A 15957-nucleotide genomic window follows, 5' to 3' on the forward strand; every position below is an offset into this window, starting at 1 on the left:
GCAATGCCCCAGACTCCATGAGTCCGGGCTAAGTCCAACCATCCAGTGTGAGGCCCCCACCCCTCACCCTGGCAGTTCTCAATGGATCACTATTGACTGTGTGGACCATTCCCCCAACACAGGAAACCCATCCCCATCCCCCTGGTCCCTCGTCTTCTGCTCCCAGCCCCAGGAACAAACAGCCAGGTCCTGCCTCCAGTGTTCAGCTCTCATGGGCACAGGCGTGGTTCCTGCTCTAGGACGTGAGCGCCATCACCAAGCTGTATCACAGCACAGAAAATCAACGCGTGTTCTGGCTGAGGAGCAGATCCCCATCCACAGAGCAATCAGGTGCCCCTCACGCCAGTGTCCTGTGCCGCCTCTGATGCCAGCATCAGCTGGTGCAGTCAGTCACTGTCCCCAAACTGGAGCAAAGTGTGCTGAGCTGGGAACTGTGGGGCAAAGAGATGTGGGACAGTGATGGACAGAGGCAGGCTGCCGTAGAGGAGAGGGTGGCATGTGTACCCACAAGGATGGCTCCTGGAGGGCCAGTCTAGTCTCTCTCCATTTCTTACTGTGTTCTTCCCAGTGACAGCCAAGGAAAAGCCCCAGTTTTGCTGAGCTGACTGTTTTTAGCTCTCTGCTGGGAACTGTGTGCTTGCCTTTTAGTAATCAAGGATCTGGTCCGCATTGCTCATGTTGGCAGCATCACAGGCCCTGCCCAATTCACTGCCTACTTCAGTGAGCAGCCCAGGAGCTGGGAAGCCCCCTGGGTCCTTCGGTACTTTCCCTGGTGGGTCTTACCATGGAAGTGGGTAGTGTTGGCCTCCATCTAAGAGCTGGGGGCCCATGAGCTCTTTGGTTGCTTACTAGTGGTCTGTATCATGTAGGCGGGCAATGAAGGCCTCCTTCCGGGATCTGGGAAGGCTGGGCCCCACACTGTTACAGGACGACTCATAAGGGGGTAGATGGCAGGGCCAGCTATGCCTCATCACAGCAGTGATGAGAGGCTAGGGAGGGCAGAAGATGGGTTTGGCCCAGGAGGACACAGTAGGGGAGATCTCGCCCGTTCCAGCTAACGCAGGTGTGGTGTGGCTGTTTCCCATTGGCTATATCTAGTAGACCTCCCACCTGAAACTTGGCATCTGCCAGGGAGGTGTCACCCAGGAGCCCTCCGATGGTACAGCCAGGAAGGACTACCCCCTTGCCCAGAAGGAGGCCAGGCCAGAGTCTAACAGGGCCTGGGCTCCCCCAGGAAACATGGACCAGGTGCACAGCACAGGCACTGTCAGAACCCCACCTCGCCTGTCCTGGGGAGGCTCCACAGTGGGGGCTGGGACAGGTCCCCAGGTGTGCGTTGCTGTTCCTCTGGCAGCACCCACATTACACTCCCCCCGCCCCCGCCCTGAGTGCGCATGTGCGCGCGCACACACACACACACACACACACACACACACACACACACACACACACTGCGTCAGGGGAGCTGTCCCCGCGTGCACCGGGCTTCCCAAGCGATGAGACACGGCTCCCAGCCTGCCTCCCCAAGCCTCTGGCGGCTCACACCCCGTCATCTGGGTGGCTGTTATCTCCCTTTGTGCTCACAGAGCCCCTCTCTACAACTGGCCCGTGACTGCTCCCAACTTCCCCTGTGGGCAGCGGATCCAGGTCCCGTCCCTCTGTAGAAGGGAGGGTCGTGGTGAAATACTGGGAGATGAAGCTGCGGCAGAGGCATCTCTCTCTCTCTCTCTCTCTCTCTCTCTCTCTCTCTCTCTCTCTCTCTCAGTCTCGGGGGGTGGGGGGGAGCGAGAACGAGGACAGAACGAGACAAGACCCAAGAGTAAAATTAGACCAGACCAGCTAGGAGGCAGGCGTCGGTATGGAGGCCCGAGCAGAGATTCTGACAAAAATGTGCACACGCAGATGGGTGTGGCTGGCCTCGCCTTCCAGATGGGGCATCCATCTTGTCCCTCCCAGGGAGCCACACCCACCTCTCAATGCCACTGCCGTCCTGGCTCCTTAGGCTTTTGTAAAGAGGCACGTACCTGCCCGGTGGCCCCAATTCGGAACTTCCCTCCTTCTGAGGCTGCCTCCTTCTGGTAACTTCTTAAAGCTATTGAGATGCATTCTTCCTACAGCAGAATGCACAGGCCTGAAGCGTACATGCTGATGAGTTTTGGTAAATGTACAAAAACCAAGACAAGGCATATCCCCGCCACGTGTCTCCCTGGGGTAGAGACTTGTAGCCAAGGCTTGTGAAGTGGCCACCTTTGTGTCCTTCCAACATCTGGCACAGGGTATCAGCATGGAAAGGCGTTCCTCAGCAGACTTGCCTTCCTTGTACACAGGGGCCCCTCACACTCTGAGAAGGGGCTTTGGGTGCCCAGGCTTGACCACTCCACTGAGCTCCTAGGGCCTAGGCTGGACCACGGCCATGGCCTCGGTGCTCCCTTCCTTTGGGATCCCGTGGCTTCCTGCTCCCTTCCTCTTAGATGCCCTGCTGAGGGCACAGACTCCGGGAAGGTGAGGAGCTGAGAATGTATCTTGCCTACGCTGGATGCTGACAGCCAAGCCTGAGCCCAGCCCAGGGAGCCGGGAGGCTCTGACACCCGAGTGTGAGCAGGCCTCTCTTCCTGGGCTACAGTCAGCACACAGGCTAGCTTTATCGTTACGTTCCGAATCTCAGTCTCACCAGGGTTTGGAGCAAGACATTCACTTCTGCTCCAATCAGAGGATGAGGCAGTTGAGAACAAATGGCTTCCATCTTTTTTTTTTTTTAAGAAGCCTTGATTTTTATTATTTTAGAACTTAGTGTTTATTTTGCTTTCTGATCCTATGTTTGTGCCTTTGACAAATTCACAATGATTTTTTTTCCCCCTCTGATCCTGAAAAAGGAAAGCACATATGATCCTGTCACAGACACATTCCACACACATGGGCCTGTCCCGGATCCTGCCGCTGTGGTTCTTTTTGTTTTCAACAATCTCATTGGACTTTAGGTCTCCATAAGAACCCCTCGAAGTCTGCCTGGGCATACACCACATGCACCCCAACCTTCTTAGTGTAACAGCAAACAATTCTCCTGCCAGGGGATCAGGGCAGCCTGGATTGGTAGCGGCTGCCCTGTAGGGAAGTGTAGACAGTTGTCAAATGCTGGAGCCTTCTGAGTGACTCTAAACACTGCCCCCTCCCTGCAGAGAAAAATGAAGTGGCTTCCTTTTTTTTTTTTTTTTCCAAACAATCTTCACACAAAGCAGATAAAAAGGCGGGGCCACTCGGGTGGAACTGACCTTGAGAAGCTCCTGGTCTCATACTCCAGAATGCCCTTGTGATGCCTTCAGTGGGACCCTGGAGCTCCAAGACACACACATTGGAAACCCCTCTTGCTGAACGCATGGAACACGCTCTCCCTTGAATGGCAGCTAAGGGGAAAGAGACCAAGTCTGCAGGGCGTGCCCACAAGGTCTCAGAGGTCTTTGGATTCGTGCCGTCATCAATTCTCGTGACCTTCTGCGAGCAGGTGTTCCCACAATGCTTCATAGATGATGAAGTGTCTCCGAGGACAGAGAAGAATGTATCTTGCATGACATGGCTGCTAGAGACAGAAACCCAAGCTCTTCCCAGGAGCGTGTGCTCATGGTGAGGAATCTACCAGTGAGGGAGAAGCTGCTTCAGCTGGGAATGACTGTGACATCACTGGACAGTCACTCAGCAAGCATTCCAGACATGAAGTGGGACGGCAGTGTCATGGTGACATGGAGTAGACGATGACCAGTGACTGTTACCGCCAGGAAACCTAACTGCTGCGTTTTCTCCTCTCCAGGACAGTAGCATGTAGGGACTAACCTTCCTTTAGGAAGGCTATGGCAAGGCAGACTGGCTTGCTGTCCAGGGGCGGGAAGATGGAGACCTAGCCCTGTGAAGATCCTATGGCACAAGATTGGTGGGTGGCTAGATTCCTGGGTGGGATCCGAGGGCCTCATAGAAGCCACCTGGAGCTACTGGGGGCAAAAGGAGATGCTCCTGGTACTGGAGTCTGGGCTTCACGTGCTTTATTCTACATGGGTGGGTCCTACTCTCATCTGTTTATATTTTAAGGTTCCTGGACAAGGAAAGATAAAGAACTCCTTGGGCTCTCTGGGGTCTCCTGACCTCAGGCTCTTCTAGACTCAGGTGAGGCCTCATGCACATCAACAAAGCTGGTTCCCTCTGAAAAGCAAGCTTGTGAGGCCAGGGATTTTGTGGCTGGCTCACTTGCCATGTCTTCTCGGGCCCTTCACTGGGTATCACTCTACATGCCTGTTAAGTGGAGTCATAGGGAGAGTATTTGGCTTGTTCCTGTGCCCCAATCTTCCAGAGACGGAGGTCTGCGGGCCTTGTCTCTGACCTTCTTAACCACTTTCCGGCCCAGGAAGGGGACCGGCTGAGAGCACAGCTGTTGCAAAGGAGGCCTGTAATTGGCTTTCCTTCCACTATGTGGTCTAGAGCTGTACCTTACTGTGGCAGGCAGAACCAGAGAGCAGAGGGCGGAGAGGAAGGTAAGAATGGTTGATTTGGGGGACCAGAAGAAGTGGAGAATAGAGAGCAAGTGTCCTCCTGCCTCTGTTTAAGAAAGCAAGGGGAGCCCACCGTTATGAATGAACGAACGAATGAACGAACAAATGAATGTTTCATTGTGCTTCTTTGGTCCACACCAACCTCCTTGGATGGTACCCTTAGTTCCTTTGCATTAAAAATTTGTGCTCCACAGTACCAGACATAACCAAAGAGCCTGGATTTCAAACACTGTATAGGAGGAAAATGACATAAACTATTACAGTAATTTAAATTAAGCACACATTGAAATATTATCAAATATTATTTTGATATATTGACTTAAATAAATATTATCAAGTTTAAGTTTACTGGCTAATTTTGTTTTGCATGCAGTTACTGAAAAATTTCAAGTTACATGCATGGTTCACATTCCGTTTCTTTTGGATTGCCTGCAAGCATGATCAGACAGACAATCAGAGGTCAAGAAGTCGGGCTGGACTTGCAGCTAGTCACAGCCCGTCAAAGCCAGTGAAGAAGGGAGCCCAGGGAGCAAGGCTGGCTGTGCCAGGCTCCCAGACGCTCCCAGTCTGAAGAGGGCCAGGAATGGGAAAGAATCAGCAAATGCAATAATCAGAAAAGGAGCCTCCGGCACACCTTACCACACTACCCTGTTTCAGCTCTCTGATAGACACGTGGGGTACATAATCTGACCTCCATTTCATCTCTGAGGAAAGGGAGGCTCTCAGAGGTTGCCACAGTCACCTGGCTCACAGAAACAGTGAGTGGCAAAGCAATGATGTGAATCGAACTTCCTGGGCTCCAAAGCCGGGACTCTACCTCCAGCTTGTTCCATGAGGTGGTTTCAGAGTCTTGGAGGTGGAAGTGAGATGTGGGACTTCTATCTCCAAAGAGAAAGGAATGAGCTTTACTGATCAAAGCAACGACGGACAGTTACTTACTGGGGCTGTTCTGGGTCTTTCTGCTTATCTGAGTCTAGAGTTCCCATCCTGCCACTTGGAAAGAGCTGACTGACTTTTCTAAGATTGTGTAGGCAGGACTGGAGTTCAAGGCCAGGACTCCCATACTGTGATAGAAGTTCTATCCAGGTAGTGACCAGATGCATCCAGGACATCAAAACCCAGGCACAGCAAGGCAGCTGGTTCAAAACAAAAGCCTTGGGTTGTGGGTCCCGAGGCCCTGGGCTCTGGGGAAGATGAGGAAGACCGAGACCATTTTATTGCCACTTGCTATGTAATTAATGACTTAATGACTTTTTGGAAGGCACAAGGAGCAGGAGAGCCATTTATGACCTCCAGAGCATGACCCCAATTGAGAGCTGAGTCTCTATGCCCTGCAGGTCCAGTGGGTAGAGTCATCACCATGGCCTTTGCCTGCTGCTGCATCCCCAGTCCTCATCTGTCCTCCCTCAGGCATGGAGACCTCCACGAAAGACTGCACTCAAAACCAGGGGCAGCTCGTGGGTGCTGGTCCTCAGTGCCCAGACCCTGTCTGCAGGGCCATGTGATGCTGCACGAGACAGTGGGCATTGCATCTTATCGGTGGCACCAATCATTGCTTCGATTCCCTCTCTGGTCTTGGCATTATGGGCTGGTTCAGAAGCCATCCCCTGTTGACTCCACACACACAGTTTACAGGATCCTTCCTCTGAGCCTTTGAACGCCCTCCCTGATGCTGAGATGTGCCCCTCCTCTGACTACTGACTTGGATGACAGGTCTTCACAGTGCCAGATGTTTTCTCTGATGCATTCAAGCTCCTGGAATACTTTATGCTTTTTTTTTTTTCTAGAAGGTTCTTTACCTTCTTTTTCTCTCAGAGCTCAGTTTTGTTTTTCATTCACAAGATGGAGTCCATACTCCATAGATCTCGAATGGGTAAAGAGGAAACAAAACATGTGTCTGGCAGAAGATGTGTCCCCCACCGACCTGGCCTGCCAACCAGGCCCAGCCCAAACCCCACACGTCCCAAAAGCTTTCCACACATTCTGTCATCAGAGGGTCAAGAGGGCTCGGGAGGGAGTCTGAAGTGACCCCCCCCTTATTTTCACCTAGCTTGTCATATTTCTAAACAGTGACTCTGACAGTTCATGTCAAAAATGGTACATGTTTATTGTAAACACTCAAGCAACTCCCAAATCTGCAGGGAAAGCAATAAATCACTCCAAATCCTGTCCATCAGAGTAAACAATATAAACATGAACTGAAGATCAGTTCTGACATGTCTCCAAATATACAGGTAGGATGGTGATTAGGTAAATCATTTTGTAATTTTGTGATAATAAATACATACATTTTAAACAACATGAAAGTATTATTTACTCACATATAAGAGAAGAAAAACAGAAATTTGAAAGCATTCTTCAGTCTTTGATAAATGTTTCATAACCATAAGAGGCATTTGTTCTTATAAGACCTATGAATAAGAAAATTTATCTTTAAAAATTGTATTTTTTAATATGTTTTCCATTTAGACGGTCTGGCTGACAACCTATGGAGAAAGAGGAAATAACTGGTTCCTTACACTTCACCCCAACCCCCTTATCCCACCTCCTGACTTCTGTGGCTCACATGACTTTCATTTTCTCAGAAGTTCACTCTCTTATACCCGCTCTGTAAAGCTGGGTGATTAAACGGAGGGGAGGCTAACCAGCACCTTTCTCCCTGTCTTCTCTAGTCAGGAAGTCCATGATAAAATCGTTCAGAGCTCGTGGAATAAACCTGGGGCCTTGTGCACTTAGCCAAGCCCCACCACTGAGCCCCCTGAACCCCCGTTTTGTTGTGTTTTCAGCTGGGCTCCTCACACCTGAGGCTCTGCTGACCTGAACGAGCCTTCTTCTACTCTGTTTTGGGGGACATTGCTTTGTTGTCTTCTGGCATGGGATGAGGGTAAGTCTGCGTTGAGCCTGTCTTTCCCTCTTGTAACCATTTGGCTTTCTGCCTCGACTCCTGAGGAATTCCGTATCTTTGAAGCTCGGTACCTCAGCTGTGTCTCGGTGTTGACGCCTTCCGAGTTTGCTCTGCTGTAGCCCTGTAGTCCTTTCTCTGCACCTGCGGTTCTTTATTTAAGGGGAGGTTTTCCTTAATTACACCTTGAATATATTTTCTGATTCACTTGCACACCTTTAAGGATATTAATTGTTTGTATATTACCTGGTCTTCATTTGTTTTTGTCTTCCAAGAGCCTACCATGTTTTCGCCAGTTGCTTTTAGCCTGCCTCGGCCTCATTTTCTCCACATTGATGATAATGGCCTCAAGGCTTTCTGTTACACCGTTCTGTTCGAGGCCTCGTATGTCGTTTCTATGTCTTAGTGGACATAGAACTTATCTATCGAATTATTAGAGGCGTATTTGTATTTGGTTCTCCATTTGTTTCCTACACCTGTAACCTGCCTTTGTCTCCTCCAGTTACAGTGATCTAGTCTTTAAAGTCAGGCCCCGCTTTGAAACATGAGAAGCTGGTGAAGAACCAGTCCCTGGCCTTTGCGTGGGTCCTCTTCCCTAGTGGGTTCTTCGCCCTGCTCTCACGCTGTGGTCCTTCCTGGCTCCCTCCCCCGCCCCTCCGTGTGTTTTCACAGTTGACGCGCCATTTCTCTTCATATTGCTTATGCTAACATGAGCAGCTCTGTCCACACCCTCTATTTGCTTTGATATAAAGCGGATGAATCACATCTGTCTTGTATTGTTCCCTGGATTGCCTCATGCCTGTAAATCTTGCCTCATGCCCGAGGCCTCCTCAGAAACAAGGCCGTGCTTCACTCTTGCCTAGCCTGAGTGCCTCTCCCTGGCACATGCCAGGCACAGGCACACAAGACTGATGTCTGAGCTTGGATGGAGGCGAGTGGAGATTGGAGTTGTGCTACACCACCTTCTCAAGCCTAAAAGGCTTTCTTTTCTTCTTCTTCTTCTTCTTCTTCTTCTTCTTCTTCTTCTTCTTCTTCTTCTTCTTCTTCTTCTTCTCCTCCTCCTCCTCCTCCTCCTCCTCCTCCTCCTCCTCCTCCTCCTCCTTCTTCTTCTTCTTTCTTCTTCTTCTTTTTTTAAATGTAAATACAGAGAACTCTGAATAGTTCTGAGAGTTTACTGAAGGAAAAAAAATAAATCTATTCAGAAAACATAACTTTGTCAAGAGAAAAGGATGGTGTCTAGCACAGAAGAGGCCTAACCCTGTGTGGTGGAATGGCTTGGAAAACATCCTCCTGCAGACAGAAATAGTGTGAGGTGCAGGGCTCTGCAGAGCAAGCTGCATCCAGAGAAGATGAATGATGCAGACTCCGATGCCCACCCCCACCCACAACCACCACCACCACCACCCCCGCCCCCCACCCCCCCACCCCCCCCCCCACCCCCACCCCACCACCCCCCCCCCATGGCAGCATTAGTCTTAGTGAACGGCAGGCAGACTCTTGCAATTTGCCAGGTCATCAGACTTAGAAAATAGGAATTGAGAAAGCCCTGCCGGTAACACAGGGGGAATTGTGGAATTGCAGAGTGATGAGTGACAAAGGGATATGCCCAACGGAGAGGAAATCAGGAACTTGACCAGGTATCTGTGTATCCAAGTTGACGCAGAATTCTTAGGAATAGCCAGGAGATGGAAACAATTCAAGTGTCAGTAACAGATGGATGGAGAGACACAATGAGGTATGTCCACACCGTGGAATATTAGTCAGCCTCAAAATGGATGGAGATCCTGGTACATGATATAACATGAGTGGCGTTCGATAGCATTTACGGTAAATGAACTAAGCCACGCCAATAGGACAGATGCTCTGTGGGTCTACCTGTGCAGGTTCCCAAAGTATGCAAATGACAGTAGCAGAAAGGAGAGTGTATTCAGACTGGGCAGATGGCTCAGCAGTTAAGAGCACTTACTGCTCTTGCAGAGGACTGGGGTTTGATTTTCAGCATCCACTTGGTGGCTCAAAACCACCTATAACTCCAGTTCCAAGGGGATTAATTCCCTCTTCTGACTTCTGTGGATATGGGTGGCCCAGGATGGGATGGTCAAATAGTTTTGGAGACAAGTTGTAGGGACGGCTCGTGCAGTTATGAATGCATTAGTGGTACTCTTCAAAATGGCTTGGGTGGAAATACTTTGCCAAGGCATGAAAATATGCAAAACACTAATTGGACTTAAAATTTATATTCTTGAGCCCCAGAGCAGACCTGGGTAGACTCCTGAATTGTGTCCCTGTTCAGGAGTGTGCTGTTGGGGATGGGATGTAGAGCCTTAAGCTTCTTCATTGAGTACTCTCGCCCTGAGCTGCAGCTGAGGCTCCTGAAATGTGCCTCTGGGAAAAGCCTTAAGAGATATTTTCTTATGCTGTCTAGCCTGGAACCCATGGAGAGATAAAGACGCCTGCAAAGTTACAAGCAACTGGGCCAGAGGCATCTGTGTAAATGATGAGACTACACCCAAGAGCCTTCTGGAAACCTTTAGCATTACCATCTGTGTGCTGGTCCCAGGCCATCAGCTCAGCAACTCACCCTTTCTGGTAACTACATGGCTGCCCCAGCAGCAGCAGCAGACGAAGGGAGATTGGTAGAGAAAGGGTCCCTCAGCTCACCTTGGCCCTCTCCAGAGCCGTTCCCAGGGATAGACAATCTCACAGTGGGAAAGGCCAAGGCAGCCTCCGACTCCTCTCCACACTGTAGGAATCCGTCATGCCATGGGCCTCCCACGTCTGGGGCTCAACGTGACTCACTGTCCACAGAGATTTCGACCACAAGGAAGTGTCCATGGGAGGCACTGGGAAGAGGGTGGACACTGGCTGGTGGCCAGGGGGACCATGCACCACCCTGAGAACTAGGGAGATGGAGTCATCTGGTAAGTGGGGGTGCTGTCGTCATTGTTTTTATTCCTTGTGGACCAGGCTCCTCCTCTGTTAGAAAGAATCCGCTTAGTTAACTACCGTGGGTCCTAAGCAGGAGGATGCTGCAAGGTTACCTGTGTGTGGCTGGCCCTGAATGGGACTAGAAGCCTGGGAAACTCATTTCATCTTTCTACTTACCTCTCTCTCCTTCTCTCTTTGCAATGGATTCCTGCATCCTCCATGCACGCCAGCATGGTGAATGGGCTGCCATGTGCAGGTGAATCAGAAGGGGACGTCCTCGTCCCCAAGAGCCGGGTGGGCTGGAAACCTACAGAGCTCAGGGCACTTTTGTGGCCTCGGTACTAGTGCCCATGTTCCTCCACACAGCCCCTTGCACACTCTGCCCACAAGTCACCTCAAATCGCCCCCATATCTCTGCCCTTGCACCTACTCTTTCTGTCTAGAAAAGGCAGAACTAGAAAGCAGCACTACTGAGACAAGAACTAGTTCTTCTGATCCCGGGTCCCAGCGTGCCTCTCCCCAAGCTCGCTTCTGGGTTGTCTGTGCCATACGTTTAATGGCTTCTAAATCTCCACCGTGTCATCCAGAGCCTCTTCATTCCTTTCCCCGAAGCTCTTCCAGGATGAGACGAAGCAGGGAGGCTTGTCGTCCAGGACAGGGTGCTGTAGAGGGAGAAGAAAGAGACTTCAAGCTGACGGAAAGAGTTCGCTATGCCTTGAGCATTCTGCAACGTAGAAACAAGCCAGGGAAGGGTGGAGGGATGACGCTCACCCTCCTCCACTGTCAGGTTCAAAACCAGGAGAGAATCCTTTCAAGGAGGCCAGAGAGATTTGGTGGGAGACCTCAGTACAAGAGCCCTGCTCTTCACCTCTCAGGGCACATACCCAGAAAACCAAAAACCCCTACAAAGGAGGGGAGATGGTCACAGTCTCTGGGGACCACCATACCCCCCAGCAAAAGACTCTGAAAATAGGGCAGAGGACAGAACCCCCTAATACCACTTCCCAATGAGTGTTCGTTTGGGCAGGGGGTCTCTCAGCAGGGCAGGACCAGCCCTGAACTGACTCCTCACCCAGTGACTTTGGTTCCAAACAAGACTGTTTGTTACACATAGTCCCTCACTTACTTTAAACAGGAAAGTTTAGTTTTTTCCTAAAAGTTTAGTTTTTTCATCATCATCCACAGAACTATGAACAATATGGCAATTTGCCCTTCTCTGCACATTTAAGTATATTATATAAAATTTGCACGTTAGCAAACCCAGACCTTCATATCTGGAAACTAAGGCATGCTAACCACTGCCAAAGGCCTGCTGTGGAGCATGGTGGATCTGGAGACTTGGAGAGACTGTCTGCACGGGGGTCCGCACTCTGCCTCTACCTCTCCGGAGGCCTGGGTCCTCCAGCAGGCTGCTGTTCCACGGCCATGCAGATGAGTAATGCCGTCCTACTACCGTCCGACCAATGCTGACAGTATAATTAGCACAAACAGCAATTAGGGTAATTGTTCTGTTTAGACGTAACCAGACTTCACTGCTGCAGGTTGGGAGAGAGGCAGAACCCGAGTCCTTTGCATGGGGCTGTGCCCGGCCGCTCTTGGCCGTCCCGGCGTCCACTTGCAAACTGCTCAGGCTGGGGCAGGTGGTTCAGAAGGGAGAAGCCACCGCTCGGAGAAGGAGGCCCTCAGGTGCACCTCCCAAGCCAACAGAGGGCGGGAGGCCAGGCCGTGAGGGGAATCCCACAAGCTTATCGTCACCGTGGAAACTGCCTGTCGTCTGTGCCAAGCCTCAAACACTTAAGACAGCACGTGGTTTCCCAGGGGAAAAGAAGAAGTGTAGATTCCCCCCCCCCCTGACTCCTTGCCAGCCACATTCCCAACCAGGTGTCGTCAGCTGAGGCTATGGACGCTCTGGCTGCATTACAGTCAAGGGGGTCGGACAGAGGAGCCGGAGGTCTAGTCTCCAGGACAGTAGAAAGGTGGGGGATCCTGGAGCCCCAGGGAAGGCCTTAGGGGCCAAGGGGTTGTTATAGACGAAGTCCAGTTGGGAGAGCAGGCAGGGGAAGGTGCAAGTGGGAGCTCCAGGTTCCCACAGCTGTTCCGTCCCACAGCGTGGATAGCAGCTATAGGAGAACGATGACAGTCATCACACGCGGGGATCTTCTCTGTCTGGCTGTTCAACGGTCCGATCTCATTTTACACCCCCCCCCCCCCCCCCCCAGCCGCAAAGCCTGTGAGGTTGATATCCTCCCCCTGCTCCCCGGGCATGTGAAGTGTTTACTGAGGAGTCCTCAGCTGGTGAGGAGTCTTGATCTCGAGCCAAGTCTTTTGGTTTCGAGCATCAGGTCTTAATCATATTATTGGCGGTCTTTTGGTGTTTGTACAGGGCTCTACAGCAAATAAAGTCCTCTTACACATCTTAGCCTATTTGTTTGGTTTGTTTTTCAGATAGCACCCTGGGGACGGTGGTGACAGGGGAAGCTGATGGTGCTTTACAGACCGTGACTAGCTAACTCGCTCTAAGCACGCTACCTACAGCGTGGCATTCACCTGGGAGCATGCTGGAAATGCAGAGCCTCAGGCCCCGCCCCCTGCCTGCTGCACCACAAACTGTGTTTTAACAAGATTCCTCAGTGATTAGATGCACCTGAAGATCCAAGAACTCCTGACTTAGAGCATCTGTTCCCACCTGCTCCTTTTATAAGCAAGCAAACCGAAACTCAGACAAGGCCAATGACTTGTCCAAGGTCACACAGCAAGTTGGTCGCCCAGCCACGCCCAGAACTCTGTATAAAGTCAAACAGAGAGCAAAGGACTTTTGCCATTTCTGCTCACCAGCCCTTCGTACCTCATTGAGCTGGACAGGCTGTTTGGACTCTATTCTGGTCATCTCTTAAGAAGATATCAATCCAGAAAAAAAAAGAAAAGCTTCCTTCTATACCCTGGTAGGCCTTCAAAACCACGTGCACTGATGGGTGACTTGATCAGACCCTGTGCTGGCTCTATTCTTGGACAAGACCTCAGTCTCCCCATTATTACAAAGTAACATGTGGCCTCCGCAGAGCCTGACTGCTGTCTGAGCTCCCCATGAAAGGCCCATAGAAAGACAAAGTCCTATTATGTTTTCTTGTGTTTAATTGTGGCTGCCTTGCTTTGACTGCCTGCAGACATCCCATTAAGTAGGAAAGTATGAAAATGATGGGCCGCCAGGCTGAGAGACTGGCAGTTATTAGAGGCTGGGCTCCTCTGACTTCCTGGCAGAGAGGCGTAACTGGCTTCATAAATTCTTCCTGACAGAGCGGTGACGTCTCCGTGGCCGCTTCACTTTGCTGAGAGCGCCACTGAGGCTTCGTCCTTCGGTGAAAACCAAGTATCAACACAGGCGCAGGAGGGGAGGGCAGGGAGTAAGTGGTTGGCTCCCCGGTGCTGGGCGAGAGCTGGCCCCTCCACTCTGCCATTGTGAGGGGATGGTGTCGTTCCGGCACCTTCCCTCCCTAGTCATGGGTCCCTATCCCCACCACGATGCATGGCAAGTGACTCTGTTGCTGAGAAAGGCTACTAGCTCATGCTATCCACTGGGGAGTTGTAGGGCCAATATCAACAAGAATGTGAATTCTTGTGCTCAAGCTCCCATGATCTCGTATCTTAGAATAATAGGAAATTATTCTCCCTCATTCCGGATGCCATAAACCCAGAATCGTTGGCCTGGTTGCTCTATCTTTTCATACATATTTCTTACAGTTTTCACTGGCTTTCTGATCCCTTACATGGGGCAGCAGAGGTCTTATTATTGCCTCCATCTCCATGCAGTCTCTTCTGTGGCTCAGACCTCCATCCACCTTTCTCTTAGAAATATATTTGATGTGGGCTGTGGTTCAGGAAGACCTCTCTCCCAAATGCACCATACTCACAAACTCTAGTGGTAAGGATATTGATATTTGGCAGGGACACTACTCAACCCACTAAAATGTCCCCCGAAGACTATGCCCTTTGGCAGCTTCTTCCTCCCAGAGATGCCTTAAGGTGTGTATGGTGTGGCCTGGAGGAAAGTCATTTGTCTCAGGATCATAGCAAGCACCTCAAGATTCAGCCTTGCCACTAAGTGGTGGTAGCTTTGGGCAAGTCATATTCCTTCTCCAAGACCCAGTTTCTCGTCCTCCCAATGGGCGGGGGTGTGATGAGGAGGTGACCATACTTCTCAAGGAATTGAAGGGCAGATCCCAAGAGATATAGGACAAGAAGCCAAGTCCGTAAAACACTAGACAGCTTTAAACGTTATCAAAACAGATGGATAGGCAAATTTACCTGAGCCAGCAAGTGGTCCAGAAAACATTCGTTCTTTGTGAGAAGGCAAATGATCACCCTTTGTAACAATAAAGACAGTTGCCCTGAACTGCCAACCTCCTTTCCCTGTTTCTGTGGTCTCCAGAATTCTCTGGATGCTATGGCCCTTCCAAATCCTGTTGCCACATCTACAGCCATCCACAGCATTCTCCTTGCCCTTAGCCTGATCTCTCCAGCCATGGACCTGGGATATCTGCCTAAGCTGAGTTTCAGGAACCGACAGGGGAATCCTGGGGTCATACCTCATGCCAACTGGGCTCCATTTTATTGACCAGCTTCCGAGAGAGTAGGAGTGTGGATAAAAAAAAATCCTCCGTAATAAAGGCTACTTGGTCTTTCTTGGCATAGCAAAGGCTGTCTTGGAGCATGCCAGTCAAGGACAGGATAGTATTGTGGAGAGCACACCCAGATGCTGCTTTGGAAAGGAGTGAAAAGTGCCTTCCTCAGATCTTCTGTCCCTCCTCCCTATTCCCTTAGCAGCTGTGAGGACAGTGGAGTCCCAAGTTTGGGGATGATTAGAAGAACAAGCTATCAATGAATTCCCTCAAGTCCTCAAGGGCTTTTTGTCAAAATAGGCCCAAGCCCTGCCTGTACCCCAGCAGTATCTAAAGTTAAGGCCATGTGGGTGTTTTCCAACACGAGATCTGGTGACAGGGATGTCATAAGAAGACATGTGAATGGAATGCAGGTTGCCCAGATAGGCAGTTATCAAGCATTTCAATATTCAGAGCATAGTAGTAGGTGTGCTGGTGATGCAAAGAGCTTGGAGAGCACAGAGGGACAGCATGGTGTACCAAAGTGGGCACAGGGGTTGGCCATTTGCTGTAAGACGTGAGAGAGGGGGAGGGGGGCCGCTCGAAGGTGAAGGCATCTTGAAGGTTATTGGGGGAGCTTGAGATGGGTTCCAGTGGACAGGCCTGATTCCGGTGGGCTCTGGTGCAGTGGAAGCTTTGTCCGGCAGAGAGGGCCAGAGTGACCAGGCCTGGCTCCCACTCAGGACCAGTGGGTGGGAGACTCTAGACCCTTCGTTGCAGCCCACAGCTTGGGTTTTATTGAGCACAGGTCGGGGAGCTGCTGTGGCTTGTTCTCGGTGATGTTAACAAGAAGGTGCCTGGCTTTGCATGGGAGGCTCTGGCCGGACTGATGGGGCAATACAGATGGGAGGCTTTGACACTCAGCAGATTCTTAGCCTGGCTCAAGGCCCTGGAGTGTCTTGGCTCCCACCAATGCCCATCCATGAGCTGGCAGGCT

The sequence above is a fragment of the Peromyscus leucopus genome, chromosome 15 (genome assembly GCF_004664715.2).
Source record: "Peromyscus leucopus breed LL Stock chromosome 15, UCI_PerLeu_2.1, whole genome shotgun sequence".
NCBI classification, from domain to species: domain Eukaryota; kingdom Metazoa; phylum Chordata; class Mammalia; order Rodentia; family Cricetidae; genus Peromyscus; species Peromyscus leucopus.